Genomic DNA, 16,328 nt, shown 5'->3' on the forward strand with positions numbered 1-16,328 from the left:
TTGCTGCACATCCTTGTTCTTGCTCTATGTCCAGCTCTTTTTCTTTATTGTTAGCTCTGCTGACCAATAGCAACCCAGACCTATTGCCAGACCACTTGGCTGTGAATTCACAGAGCGTAGCTATGAAGAGACAACAGCCTTCCATGGTCTTCTATCCCAGTTCCCTGTGTGATCCCGTTCCAGCAGCTGATGTGCCTCACTTCCAGACTTCCCTGAAAGCACTAACTAGTTCACCCAAACTAGTGATTAAGAAAGCCAATTAGTGATTTTTCCCCTGGCTTTTTAACACCCTCATTTGGACCATTACCTCCCCAGTCTCTCCTCCAATTATGTAAAGCAGTGGCTCTCAAACTTCAACAGGCATCTGGATTACCTAGAGGGTTTACTAAAACCAACTTTGAGTCTTACCCCCAGGCTTCTAGGTCTGTGGTGGGGCCTAGAATATTTGCATTTCTAACAAATCCCCAGGTAATGCTGATGCTTGATGCTGTTGGTCCAGGGAGCATACACTGGGAACCACTGGAGTAAAGCCTAATTCCTCTAATAATTCCTCATTCTGTAATATCCATTGTAGTTCTGCTTCCTTGATTTAACTCTGGCTAATATAGGGCCATAGACCATATAGGGGAAGAAAAATTAAAAGCTACAAACATGCAATTAGGAACTTGCCAGTGGGGGTGGGAGAAGAGGACTTCTGCCTTTCACTTCCTGCCAAGACAGAGTAATGGTGACCAAATCTACTCCCTTTCCTAAAGCAGCCAACAATGGACAATATATGAAGCAACAGTTTAAGGCACTAGACACCAGGCAATGAAAGACAGTGAAACCTGAAGATGAGAAAGACAAGATGAGCCCTGTGATTACGATCACCCAACTTACCTTCTTGAGAGAGTTTTCCAGCCACGATGCAGGGAAGGGAACCCAAGTGGAGCCCAGCAAAACTACCTGAGTTGAGGAAACAGAGCTGAGATTCTGAGAAGAGCAAGAAGGTGGAGACCACAGGACAGAGTGCCAGAGAGGAGAGAGCTGCACAGAAAGAGAACTCCAGAGATGTGCAGAGGGTCCCCCTTGAGTATTTAGCTGAGTATTGATTTTCCCAAGCACGTGCAGAAACTACTTGAGACCAGGGAAAGAACCACCCAAAAGGATTAGTGGGAACAGTGCCCAGAGCTCACACAGGGTTGGGAATACTGCCTGTGCCCACCAGGCAGACTGGAATATCTCATGATTCATGAGGCATTGGGTAGAGTACTCAGAAAGGTCTTGCCTCAGTAATGGGGAATAATTAGACTTAGAAAGAGTACTGATATGCTCCCACCTAACACACCTTAAAAAGCAAGACCCCCGGGCTTCCCTGGTGGCGCAGTGGTTGAGAATCTGCCTGCTAATGCAGGGGACACGGGTTCGAGCCCTGGTCTGGGAAGATCCCACATGCCGCGGAGCAACTGGGCCCGTGAGCCACAACTACTGAGCCTGCGCGTCTGGAGCCTGTGCCCCGCAACGGGAGAGGCCGCGATAGTGAGAGACCCGCGCACCGCGAGGAAGAGTGGCCCCCGCACCACGATGAAGAGTGGCCCCCGCTTGCCGCAACTAGAGAAAGCCCTCGCATGAAACGAAGACCCAACACAGCCAAAAATAAATAAATAAATAAAGTAGATATTAATTAAAAAAAAAAAAAAAAAGCAAGACCCCAAAGGATCAAACTCTTTCCAAATAACTGCTTCCCAGAAAAAAAGTTCAATAATATTTATAAATATATAAAAAATCCAGCACCCAAAGTAAAATTCATAATGTCTGGCAGCTGATTAACAACAAGAAAGCATGCAAAGAAGCAGGGAAAATAGGACCCATAATATAGAGAATAATCAGTAAGTCAGAACTGACCCAGATATTAGAATTAGCTAGACAAGAACATTTTTTAAAAATCAAATTAAACTTCTAGAGATGAAAACTACAATGACTGAGGTGAAAAACATACTGGAGGGGATTGATGGCAGATTTGAAAGATTAATGAACTTGAAGATATAGCAATAGAAACTATCCAAAATGCAAAAACATTTTAATGAACAGAGTTTCAGTGAGCTATAGGACAATTTCAAGTGACCTAATATCTGTGTAATAGGTGTCTCCAAAGGAGATGAGGAGGGAGGGATGGAAAATTTTTTGAAGAAATAATGGTCCCCAAATCTTTAATTTGATTAAAACTATAAACCCACAGATTCAAGAAGCTTAATGAACTCTGAGCACAAGAAATATGAAGAAAACTACAGGGTATATCATAATCAAATTGCTCAAAACCAATGATAAAGAGAAAATCTTAAAAGCAACCAGAAAAAAAGACACATTATGTACAGGGGAACAAAGATAAAAATGATGTAGATTTCTTAGTAGAAAGAATTGTTGACAGAAGACAGTAGGACAACACCTTTAAAGCACTGAAAGAAAAGAAAATGTCAATCTAGAATTCTATACCCATTAAAATACATTTCAAAAATAAAGGCTTAAGAAATTTTTATACATAAAAAACTGAAAGAATTCATCATCATCAGACCCACATTGTAGGAAATGTTAAAGGGAAAAGCCAAAATGAAATGATATCGTGTGGAAATATGGATCTACACAAAGGAAATAAAAAGCACTGAAAAGGGTAATTACATGGGTAAACATATAAGATATTGTAATTATTATTTTAATACTTTTAAAAGGTAATTGATTGTTAAACAAAGATAATAAAAATGTAGTGTGGGATTTATAACACATGTAAAAGGAAAACATATGCTAATAATAGCAGAAAGTCAGAACAGAAGAAATGGAAGCATACTATTGTAAGATTCTTATTCAATACTTACAGTGATATAATATCACTTGAAAGTAGACTGTGATCATTTTAATGATGCATGCTGTAAACACTAAAGCAGCCACTAAAATAACCAAAGAGTTATAGCTAATAAGCCAAAAAAGGAAATGAAATGGAATCATAAAGACTCAGTTCATTCAAAAGAAGGCTGAAAATTTTTTAAATGTACAAAAGTACAGATGGAACAATAGAAAATACGTAGCAAAATGACAGATGTAAACCTAACATTTTCATTAATCACATTAAATGTGTTACTACTACACATCTATTAGAATGACTAATATTAATATCTAAAAGACAGTTGGAACTCTCTTACACTGCTTGTGGGAATGTATAGTTGTACAACTATTTAGGAAATTGCCAGTCTGTTTTCAAAAATAGTTAAACATACACCTACCATATGATCCAGCCATTTTACTCTTACATGTTTACACAAGGAAAACAAAAGTGTTTGTCCATATGAAGTCTTGTATATGAATGTTCACAGCAGCTTTATTGGTAATAGCCAAAAAGTGGGAACAACCTAAGTATTCATCGATGGGTAAATAGATAAACAAATTGTGATATACCCAAACAATGGAATACTTTTCAGCAATAAAAAAGAATGAATTATTGATACACAAAACAATCTGAACAAATCTCAAAATAGCAGTGATAAGTAAAAGTAGCTAGACAAAAAGAGTACATACTGTATGATCCATATAAAAAATAAAATTCTGAAGATACCACAATAAAGAAAATTACAGGCCAATATCACTGAGGAACATAGATTCAAAAATTCTCCACGAAATATTAGCAAATCAAATTCAACAATACATTAAAAGGATCAAACACCATGATCAAGTGGGATTTATCCCAGGATGCAAGGATGGTTCAAAATCTGCAAATCAGGGGGAGGGATAAATTAGGAGTTTGGGATTAACATATACACACTATTATACATAAAATAGATAACCAACAAGGTCCTACTGTATAGCACAGGGAACTATACTCAATATTTTGTAATAACCTATAAGAGAAAAGAATCTGAAAAAGAATAGACATACATATATATGTATAACTGAATCACTTTGCTGAACACCTGAAACTAATGCAACATTGTAAATCAACTATACCTCAATTTAAAAAACCCAAAATCTGCAAATCAGTCCATGTGATACACCACATTAAGAAACTGAAGAATAAAAATCATATGATCATCTCAATAGAGCAGAAAAATCTTTTGACAAAATTCAACATCTATTTATGATAAAAACCCTCAACAAAGTGGGTATAGAAGGAATACATCTCAACATAATAAATGCCATATATGACAAACCCACATCCAACATCATACTTAATGGTCATTTCCTCTAAAATCAGTAACAAGACAAAGATGCCCACTCTCGCCAATTTTATTCAACATAGTATTGGAAGTCATAGCCACAGCAATCACACAAGAAATAAAAGGAATCCAAGTTAGAAAGGAAGAAGTAAAACTGTCACTGTTTGCAGGTGACAAGACATAGAAAATCCTCAAGATGCTATCAAAAAACTATTAGAACAAAAATGAATTCGGTAAAGTTGCAGGATACAAAATTATACAGAAAGCTGTTGTATTTCTATACACTAATAATGTACTATCAGAAAGAGAAATTAAGAGACTTCCCCATGGTCCAGTGGTTAAGAATTCTCCTTCCAACGCAGGGGTTGCGGGTTCAATCCCTAGTGGGGGAACTAGTTGCCCTGCAGCATGTGGGATATTAAGTCCACGCGCTGCAACGAGAAGCCCACACGCCACAACTAGAGAAGCCCATGCACCACAGCTAGAGAGCAGCCCTCGTGCCACAACTAGAGAGAAGACTGCATGCCACAATGAAGACCCAGTGCAGCCAAAAAAAAAAAAAAGAAAAGAAAAGAAAGAGAAATTAAGAAAACAGCCCCATTTATAGTTGCATCAAAAAGAATGAAGTACCTAGGAATAAATCTAACTCTAAAAACTATAAGATGTTGATGAAAGAAAGTGAAGAGGATACAAACAGAGGGAAAAATATACTGTGCTCATGGTTTGAAAGATTTAATACTGTTAAAATGACCATACCACCCAAGGCAATCTACAGATTCAATGCAATCCCTATTACCAAAGACATTTTTCACAGAACTAGAACAAATCTAAAATTTGTATGGAAACACAAAAGATCCCTAATATCCAAATTAATCTTGAGAAAGAAGAACAAAGCTAGAGGTATCATCTCTCTGATTTCAAACTATACTACAAAGCTACAGTAATCAAAACAGTATAGTACTGGCACAAAAGCAGATCAATGGACCAGAATAGAGCACCCAGAAATAAACCCATGATTATATGGTCAATTACTCTATGACAAAGGAGGTAAGAATATAGAGTGGGGAAAAAGCCTCTTTAATCAATGGTGTTGGGAAAACTGGACATCTATATGCAAAAGAATCAAACTGGACTACTTTCCTAAGCCATATACAAAAATAAACTCAAAATGGATTAAAGACTTAAATGTAAGATCTGAAACCATAAAAATCCTAGAAGGAAACACAGGTAGTATGCTCTTTGATGTAGGTCTTAACACTTTTTTGGATCTGTCTCCTCAGGCAAGGGAAACAAAAACAAAAATAAATAAACGACACTACATCAAAGTAGGGTTTCGCATAGCGAAGGAAACTATCAACAAAATGAAAAGGTCGCCTACTGAATGGGAGAAGATATTTGCAAATAATATATCTAATAAGGGGTTAATATCCAAATCATACAAAGAACTCAGACAACATCAAAAAACAAACAAACAACCTGATTAAAAAATGGGCATGGACTTCCCTGGTGGTCCAGTGGTAAAGAATCCACCTTACAATGCAAGGGGTGTGGGTTCAATCCCTGGTCAGGGAACTAAGATCCCATATGCCTCAGGGCAGCTAAGCCCATGTGCCACAACTACTGAGCTTGCGTGCCTCAACTAGAGAGCCTGCATGCTGCAAACTAGAGTCCTCACACTTTGGAGCCTGCACACCACAACTAGAGAGAAAACCCGCATGCCACAACTAGAGAGAACCCCGTGCGCCACCATGAAGAGCCCACGCGCTGAAACAAAACATCCCTCACACCTCAATGAAGATCCCACTTGCCGCAACTAAGACCCGATGCAGCCAAAAATAAAAAAATTTTTTTAAATTTTTAAATGAGCAGAGGACCTGAATAGACACTTCTCCAAAGAAGACACAGATGGCCAGAACAGACACACGAAAAGATGCCCAACATCACTAATCACCAGGGAAATGCAAATCAAAACCACAATAAGACACCACCTCACACCTGCCAGAATGGCTATCATCAAAAAGACAACGAATAACAATTGTTGGCGAGGATGTGGAGAAAAGGGAACTTTTGTGCACTGTTGGTGGGATTTGGTGCAGCCTCTGTGGAAAACAGTATGGAGTTTCCCCCCAAAATTTAAAACTAGAACTACCACATGATCCAGCAATTTCACTTCTGGGTAATTTACCCAAAGAAAACAAAAACACTAATTCAAAACAATATATGCACACCAATGTTCATTGCAACATTATTTACAACAACCAAGATACAGAAGCAACTTGTGTCCGTCGATAGATGAGTGGATAAACATGTGGTGAATGGGATATTACTCAACCAGAAAAACATCTTGCCATTTGTGACAACATGGATGGATCTAGAGGGTATTACGCTAACTGAAATAAGTCAGACAGAGAAAGACAAATACTGTACAATCTCACTTATATGTGGAATCTAAAAAACAAAACAAACAAAACAAAATGGAAACAGACTCATAGGTACAGAGAACAAACTGGTGGCTGCAGAGGGGAAGGTGGTGAGGGTGAAATAGGTGAAGGGAAGTAAGTGATACAAATCTTTACTTATAAAATAAATAAGCCATGGGATGGAATATACAGCATAAGGAATATGGTCAATAATATTGTAATTACATTGTATGGGGACAGATGGTTACTAGACTTACAATGGTGATCATTTCCTAATGTATGCAAATGTCAGATAATCATGTAGTACACATGAGACTAACAATATTGTACATCAACTATATTTTAATTTTTTAAAAATAATAAAATAAAAAATAAAATTCTGGAAAATGCACTCTTACAGGGACAAGAAGCAGGTCAGTGGTTGCCTATTGGGGAAGAGGTGGGAAGGAGGGGAAGGTTATAAAGTTACATGAGGAAACTTCTGAGAGTGATAGATGTGTTCATTATCTTGATTGTGATGATGGTTTCATAGGTGTATACATGTTAAAATATTAAATTACGCACTCTAAATATGTGCAATTTATTGTAGGTCAGTTATACCTAAGTAAAGCTCTTAAGAAAAAATAGAGCATGCAGAGAGAACCAGAAGGCCTTAAGGGAAGCTTTCAAGGAGTCATATGTAGTCATAGGGCACAAACAGCTGAAGACCAAGACCTGGGTCTGATGGTAAGGATTATAGAGCCACAGCACCAGTTGGAATGCACAACCTACCAGGTCTCTCACATTACAGAAAACTGGGAGGGAGGGAGGAGCCCCTGAGATATGGGATGGGGCATTTGGGCATACATAAACCAGGCTAAAAACCTTGAACCTTCTCCACTCTTCTAAGTGTGGGCTGTACATAGTGACTTCCTTCCAAAGAGGACGGTATGGAAAGGGGAGAGGAAAAGAATCGTTTGATGGCAGAGAAACCTGACAAACGTGACTCAGCCAGGTGATCCTGGTCAAGATCAACAGTAAAAAGCCATGATGACAGTATGTATCCTTGATATGATGTAATGAGAACAGCACTTTACCTCTGTGGTCTTCCTCCCCCAAATCCACAACTCCAATATAACCATGAGAAGAACATCAGACACCCCAAATTGAGGGACATTCTAAAAATGTCTGGCCAATACTCCTCAAAACTATCAAGGGCCTCAAAAACAAGAAAAATCTGAGAAACTGTCACAGCCAAGAGGAGCCTAAGGAGGTGTTACAACTAAATGCAATGTGGGCTCGTGGAACAAAGATGGGCATAAGTGAAAAACTGAGGAAATCTTTTAGTAACTAAAGGGTGGACTTTAGTTACTAATAATGTATCAATGTTGGTTCATCAACTGCAACCAATGTGCCATACAAATGTATTGGGTTGGCCAAAAAGTTCGATTGGGTTTTTCTGCAATGGAAAAACCCGAATGAACTTTTTGGCCAACACAATAAGTTATTAATTAGAGGGGAAACTGGGTGTGGGGTACATGAAAACTCTCTGTACTATCTTTGCAACTTTTCTGTAAATCTAAAACTATTCTAGGGAATTCCCTGGCGGTCCAGTGGTTAGGACTCTACGCCTCCACTGCAGAGGGCCTGGGTTCGATCCCTGGTCTGGGAACTAAGATCCTGCATGCCGCGCAGCATAGCTAAAGAACTAACTAAAGAACTAACTAAATCTATTCTAAAGTAAAAAGTTTGTTTTATGGCCCGGCAGGATGGCTCCTGCAAAGAAGGGTGACAAGAAGAAGGGCCGGTCTGCCATCAACAAGGTGGTAACCAGAGAATACACTATCAACATTCACAAGCACGTCCACGGAGTGGGTTTCAAGAAAGGTGCCCCTCCGGCACTCAAAGAAATCTGGAAGGAGATGGGAACTCCAGATGTACGCACTGACGTCAGGCTCAAAGCTGTCTGGACCAAAGGAATAAGGAATGCCCCATACCTTATCCGTGTGCGGTTGTCAAGAAAATGTAAGGAAGATTCAAACAAGCTCTATACATTGGTACCTATGTACCTGTCACCACTTTCAAAAATCTACAGTTAATGTGGATGAGAACTAACTGCTGATTGTCCAATAAAGTTATAGAACGGTAAAAACATTAGTTTCATTTATTGAAACTAATGTCTCTCTTGGAATTAGGTTGGGCTGGGGACATTTGCAGATTCTAATGTTGTAGGGCGAATAAAGTTTCTTAGTGTCTGAAGTAAATCTCTGAGGCTCCAAATTCCCCTCAATACATCACCTCCAACTTTCCCAACCCTGCTCAATCCCACCTGCCAAGGAGTAAACTTTTCTCTACGTAAAGTCTGTAAGATGGCTGTATCTGCAATAGCTGATTGTCTCACAAGCTGTCTCTTCAGGCTCCACCTCTCTTTGCCTCCAGGCCCAAGATGAGACCCTAAGGTAACCCATTCAGAGAGGAACAGCCCTATATACATCAGAGTTACAAGACCTTGCTAATCTATATTAGCAAGAACCTAGGGGGATACACATGGGAGTGAATTACCAACATGTAGGACTTGAAGGGATGGAATAGAAGGCTTGATCGAGTCAAACTCAGCCACATGGGTGCGGTCACCTAATATTCTGGCTGAAACAAACTCGAGTAGCACTTATCGTTTGTTAAATTGCCTAATTAAAGCCTGGACTTATTGGTGACCTACAGCAGGGGTTCTTAACTTTGAAGTGTGGTCCCTGTACTAACAGTATCAGCAGCACCCTGGAAGTTCTTAGAACTGCAGATTCTCAAACCCCAACCCAGACCTCCTGAATCAGAAACTATGGGGGCAAGGGCCCAGCAATTTGTGTTTTACAAGCCCTTCAGTTGATTGTGAGAACCACCTGCCTACAGTTAATGAGGTCGAAATGCCAGGTCTTCCCCGGGCATAAGGTCATCACTAAAGGAATCCTAAGGATCCAGGAAATGAATGAATTAGAATGGATCTGTTAGATGCAAGCTGCTCAGCCTTCCCTACCTGTACCACCTGTGAAGGCTAAAAGACGTGCCCTTCACTAAGGTATTAAGAAATGAATTGGTGAGATGAGACGAGCATCCTTGAAGAACTCCATCACAGCTGCTGGAGAAGACAGTGGGGGTGTTGGAACTGGGTTCCCTAAATTCAGTGGGAATAATGGAGACTGAGTGGCAAAGGACAGGTGTTTAACCTTCAGAGACAGGTAAGTGCAGTTACCACAGTGAGCCATAGAGCCTAAAAAGTCATCCAGTGTTTTGAACCATGTGGATCTGTGGCCACAGCTAGATGATCACAGGGTCTCTACTAAGATACTGCAACCTTTTAAAGTGCTGCCTACATAGACCTATGGCCTCAGGGAGTTCCTCATGACCGGGTAATGGAGGACTGTGCCTGTGTCGTAAAGGTCAATTCCAATAGGCCTGGAATCAGCCTGAGGTGTTTAGTGTCCTTTGCATGGCACTGATCCTTGGTCAAACCATGGAACAGTGACTGCGGACAAAAATATTTTGCCTGCCATTTCAGTAAACAATGAACGTTGCCCACCCACAAGCCATCAGCCACTGTAGCTGGCCTGACCACGTGCCCTGAAGGGAATTCGGGGTGGAGAAAGACAGGATACTGGCCTGCTGGGCTGCACCCCACAGGCCTGCAAGCCTTGTAGTTGCCCAGCCTCGAGACCAAAGAAAGAACCTGGAGACAATGACAGAGACATCAATGGTTTATGGGATGGGGGCTCTTACGCGTCTGAAGCAAAATGTCCTGGGGCAACACTCCACTGCGAACAGCAGGCAGAGGGCAGAAAGGAGGCTACCATTTATAAGGGGAATTGACGTAATGTTGGCTCTTCAGTTACCAGGGAAACCAGCACCTGGGGCAGGGGGCAAGCATGTAGGTAGTTACTGATTAAGCCCTATGATTAAGAGGATTGGATAGTCACATGAGTGAAGCAGGGCCTGGTTGAGCAGGGGATGTACAGAGAGCAAGAGAACAGCCATCCTGAATGGCCTGACCGTACGCTCCACCCCTACACACCCTGGCTGACCCTTACGATCTTGGTTCCCCCTCTTCTGAGATATTCCTGGGGTCAGGTATGTAGGGGGCCCTGCAACCAGATACCACAAAGGCAGTACAGACACCAGCAGCTAAAGAGTACAAAGAAGAAGCCAGGCACTTACTGGGTTAGTTTTTCATGGAAGTCCAAAAGCAGAGGACAATGGCGTCTTGCTGTAGACCCAGCAACTGGACTCATTTCTCAGTGAAGCCACTGTCACCCAGTCCACGAACAGATTCCCTCTTCTCAGACGAGGGACAAAATGTAACATATTTAACAGGCACCATACAGGGATGATCATGACCATTAAGCAAAATCCAAGCAGTAACAGCACCCCGAGATAACACCATCCCTGCCTGTGGTTTTCGTCCTGGCCTGCAGTACCACACGGCCTGTGCACTCGGTCCCCACGGCCAGTGCCAAGTGGAGAGGCGCTATAACAACGGACCCCAGGGTTACTGTAATGGTGCCTTTCTCCCGTAGGGGCCCCGGGTTAATTACCTCTGTAGCCTCAGGTGGGACTAGGAAGAAGACAGGTGTAGGTCCCTTTCTAAAGCTAGTCCCCACAGGGCAGCAAATCTAAACCGCTGGGGACTTACCTGCCAGTTCCAGGGCCATTTTACAATGTATCCTCCTGGGGGTAGATCCTGTAACAAGGACAAAAGTGAGTTATTGACCTGATCCATGTTTGACAACAGCCCTTCGGTGGTCAGCAGTCGAACCTGGGTTGTGCTGACTAGTTGCCTACAGGTTAACATAGAGTAAGCACTGGGCTGATTGCTCCTGGGATGGTCAGTTGTAGTCTGTAGGGCTTGAGTTAGCCTCTGGTCCACGTGTTGAGAGTTTCCATCTCAGCTGTTGGCTAAGTAGTCTGTTCGTCCTTTCAATTAGCCCGGCAGCAGTGGGGTTGTAGGGCAGGTGGAAAAGCCAGTGTTCAGCATTTTTAGCAGCCCCTTCTTGAACCTCATGGCCGGTAAAGTGGGTTCCTTGGTCGCGATCGATGTCCATGGGGGTCCCGTATGTCGCACACAGCCGTTCTAGACCAGAATAGTGGTTTTCTGCATTGCTTGACAACTCGGGTAGGCCTTTTGTAAGATCTTCTACCTGTTGTGCTGCATTGTAGACGGCATATAGCTGTTGGTCCATCACGCTGTATCATCGCTCTGCCCCCTTCCATAGCTGGGACCAGAAGCCCAAGGGTACTCTTATTATTTTGCCATTGCAACAGGCCCCAGCCAAACCCTTCTGGGTAACTGGCCATATCCAACTTACAAACCTGTACCTGAGCTAATATCACTAAAGCCTGTGTCTGTAATTGTTTAGGGGTGGTGGGTTGGGAGTATGCTTGTATTTTGTAGATAATCGAGGTCCTTGCCAGCCATCCACATGCAGTCAGATGAACCACCAGTATGGGGCTGCTACTTTAAAACTAGACTCCGAGCTTAACAGGATATCATCAATATAATGGAAGAGAAAGACATCTCCCATGGTAGTCAGCTGCCACAGGGCACCATGTACTAGTGGATGGGATTGTCCCCGCAACTTTCCATTCCCCGTCCCTCTTTCCTGACATCTCAGTGCTCAAGGGAGTTTCCTCGGCCTCCTGGTTGACTTGACAATTGTTGGGCTCCACACTGCAGGCTTGCAAGCCTTGTAGTCGCCCAGCTTGGAGACCGAAGAAAGAACCCGGAGACAGTGACAGAGACATCAGTGGTTTATTGGATAGGGGATCTTACACGTTTGAAGCAAAAGTCCTGGAGTGACACCCTACTGTGTATGGCAGGCAGGCAGGCAGGCAGGCAGGCAGGCAGGCAGGCAGGCAGGCAGGCCGGCCATAGCTGTAATCCTCAAGACTCAGGGGGAGAAGGAGGCTACCATTTATAAGGGGAATTGACGTAAGGTTGGCTCGTCAGTTACCAGGGAAACCAGAGGCTGGGGCAGGGGGCAAGCATGTAGATACTTACTGATTAAGCCCTATAATTAATAGGATTGGATAGTCATGTGAGTGAAGCAGGGACTGGTCGAGCAGGAGATGTACAGAGAGCAAGAGAAGAGCCATACATGAACGGCCTGACCATACATGACCTTAGATAGTTAAGATGCATAAGTAAGGAATAATTTCCATGAGCCCAGACTCTTGCATCTTCCCATATAGAGAAAAGCACTAAAATCATTAACTTGAGATGGCTGTTTTCTGTGATTAACAGTAATATTTTTATGTTCAACTACATGCTGTTGTTGTTGTCTCTTCAGCAAAAACGCCTATATCTCCCTCCTCTCTTCGGAGCAGTTCCTCCGAGCTATCTGAAAGGCTATAGCCCTCAATAAGGTCCCCGAATAAAACATATCTTGCAACTTTTAGGTTGTGCATTTTTCTTCCTTGACATGATTAATTGTGTTGCTTTATGACCATGGTTCTGATGACTTTCTGGGAGGTTTGCACTGGCTGCCAGCCTTGTTTATTGATTACAGTGAGATTCATGATTTGCACCTGGTCTCATTGAGCACCCTGGAAGACTCTGCCTTGATGAGATGGTGGAATTATCTGCTGAGAGACAGCATCCTCCAAGATTAGGATGCCATCCTGCAAGATACAGTATATGCCTTAAACTTGTGGCCAATATATGGGGCCATTTCCCTGTAGGCAAGATGCGTGGGTCCAAGAACCAAGGGTGGAGGTGAGAATGGCCCCTTCCACTATTCTTTTTTTGGCCTCACCGTGTGGCATGCGGGATCTTAGTTCCCCTACCAGGGGTCAAACCCGTGCCCCCTGCATTGGGAGCACGGAGTCTTAACCACTGGACCGCCAGGGAATTCCCCCCTTTTTTTTCCCCTTTCACTATTATTCTTAATAACCCACTAGAAAAATGTTTGCTTCCTGTCTCCCCACAACCTTGAGATTGGTGAGCTTGGTACCCAGAGAAGAAAAGCCATTACCAGGGAACACAGTCATGATTCTGATGAATCAGAAACTGAAACCACCCCATCTCATCTGGGGCTCCACATGCCACTGAACCAACAGGCAAAGAAAGGGTCACCGTACTGGGTGGAGTGATTGATCCTGGCTACCAGGGTGAAATGGAGTGGCTGCCCCTGTGAATCGGGGCAGGGAGGACAGTGTCTGGAATGAGGGGCACCACTGAAGCACCCCTTCATCCAATAGTCCTAGTCAACGGAAAACTGTGGTAACCCCCAAAATAAGGTAGCCAGGGACTCAGAATCTGCAAGAATGAAGATTTCGGTCATCACATCAGGTAAAGAACCCTTTCCAGAAAGGTGCCAGCAGAGGTTAAGGAAAACAGAGAATGGAAGGTGTAAGAAGGCAGCTAAGATTACCTTGGCCTTGGGGTCAGCTATAGAGATGGGGATGTAGCAGCCACATTTGATGAACCTCAATTGTTTCTTTTTCTTACCTTATCTGAAGAACACCAGTGATTTCAGCTAGAGCATGACTAGCTGGCATCATCCCATGATGATACAGTAGCTGGTGGGACTTTACGAGTCCCTTGTGTTGGAGAGACAAGCCTTTCCCATGAACAAAGGTCTAGAGTGGCTGCTAAGGGCCAAAAGGGTGGAATGTGACATTTACCTTTTGTTTGCTCCTCCAGAACCCCCTACCCACCCCCTGACATTGCCTCTGGCCCAGGAGGCTGATCTGTGTGGTCCACATCCTGTGTCTTGGGTGTCCTGGTGGAGCCCCACAGGAGATCAGAGAGAGAGAGAGAGGAGCTGAGGTCAGGTTATTTATTTCCTCTCTGTGAGCTGGCTGTGTCCCTCAACCAATGACCACGTCTTCTCTCCCCGTGGTCTTGAGGCACAACTCTCTCCCCGTGGATGCCAGCAGCTATTCCCCCCAACCTCCCTTCCAGCCTCATGATGGCAATGCTTGGCTGCTGCTAAACTTGGGTTACTGCACTATCCTTGTGGTTCCCCGACACCCATGTCTTTTTTTGTAAATAAACCCTCCTCAAATTATCCTATTTTGAATGTGCCATCTGTTTCCTGTTGGGAGACTGACTGGTACAGTGGGTTTTATGCCAAAATTTCTCTGCTAACAGTTTCATGGTTGAACTTCAACTTGTGGTGTCCTGGCATCTTTTCCCCTTAAATAGGAGCTGCTCTGAGCCCCCTAGGAGTGTCTGCACCATGGCAGGCAAAAGGGTGAAATATGACAATGTAATCACCTAGAACAGTGATTGGTACAGGCTCAATAAATGCTAGAAGAATCCCTCTCCCCTCCCACTGCCCCATCACCCTCCCCATCACACCAGACTCCACACTGCAAACAAGGCTAGTGGGGTTTGAAAAACTTTTGTGTTCCTGCCATGCATGTTAGTGATTTGAGTAGAGAAGGGTTAAACTAGAGAAATTTTGCCCCAAATGACTATTTTATTGAAGTCCTGCTCAATTCTTAAATTTTAATACACCTACAAAAGGCAAGAAAGAAACATATCTCATTTAAGATGTTTGGAAATAAACAAAACTGGACTCTAGGCAGGGCAAACCTAGTCGTGGTCAGCAGCGGTGGATTTCCTGCCAAGTCAATGACATGTAATCCCAGGGCCTTTCAACAGCTCTGCACCTAGCTTTGTGTTCATAATTTGATTCTTTTTCTTAAAGAAGGACTCCAAATTGTTTAAGCTTCAGGCCCCACAAAATCTGGGGACTCAGCCTGCTGGGAAGTTATTACATTTGGGCTCCTCTCTGGGACAGGTGGAATGCTCTTTGGGGCACCTTACAGGTCAGCTCACACCACTGGAAGTCACATGCGTTCTGGATGAACACAGACAAACCAGGGGCCTCAGGCAGATGTGAACTGTGCTGGGGACAGTGGCGCAGCTGCAGCTGTTGCCACCAAGAGCTCTCAGTCTCAGCTTCACCCACAACCAAGACACATGAATGTGTGAGACCGTAGACACAAACCCTTCCCCAGCTTCTACGGGGCAGGTCGTGCAACCACAAGCACACACTTTCCAGAGCGTGGGCATTATTTGACTTTCAAGTGAGAACGAATACCTCACCAAGGCCATTACCACCTCTAACCACTGCTGCTTCACTTTACAGCATGAGAATTGTCCTCTGCTATACAGAAGGTCAGTTCATTTGTATCAAAAGCCTAACCTTTTGTGAATTCTTTGACCCTCCAATTCCATGTCGAGGAATTTATTCTGAGGAAATAATACTACTGTTTATAATGATATCAGTACAAAGGCATTCTCTCTAGCATTGTTTGTTATAAAAAAAAAAAGAATGAAATTAAATGTTTATGTTTATTAAGTGTCTGGTGATAAAGCATTGGTTGAAAAAGTTATGGTACATCCATATAATAGAATGCGGCGAGGCTGTTAACATTACTTGGAAGTAGAATACATAATGACATGGAAGGATAAACACATTGTGGTGGACAGACCCTAGGGTGGGCCTCATGATTCCTACTCCCTGATGTTTGCACCCTGTGTAATCCACTCCCCTTGAGCAGGTCCTGTGACTTGCTTGTAGCCAATAGCATATGACAAAGGTGAAGGGATTTTGCAGATGTAATTAAGGTCCCAACTCAGTTGACTTTGAAGTAGTCCAAAGGGAAGTTATCGTGGATGGATGGGCCTGACCAAACCAGTTGAAAGCCTTCGAAAGAGGGTCTAGGCCATCTCAGGGTTGGAGACTCT

The 16,328-nt window shown here is 43.0% G+C and overlaps 1 pseudogene; it reads left to right on the forward strand.

Moving 5' to 3' along the window:
• The first annotated feature begins 8,349 nt into the window (after positions 1 to 8,349).
• LOC133099785 (large ribosomal subunit protein eL31-like) lies at positions 8,350 to 8,702 on the forward strand (annotated as a pseudogene).
• Positions 8,703 to 16,328: the final 7,626 nt, after the last annotated feature.

This window comes from Eubalaena glacialis, chromosome 10, assembly GCF_028564815.1.
Source record: "Eubalaena glacialis isolate mEubGla1 chromosome 10, mEubGla1.1.hap2.+ XY, whole genome shotgun sequence".
In the NCBI taxonomy this organism is placed as follows: domain Eukaryota; kingdom Metazoa; phylum Chordata; class Mammalia; order Artiodactyla; family Balaenidae; genus Eubalaena; species Eubalaena glacialis.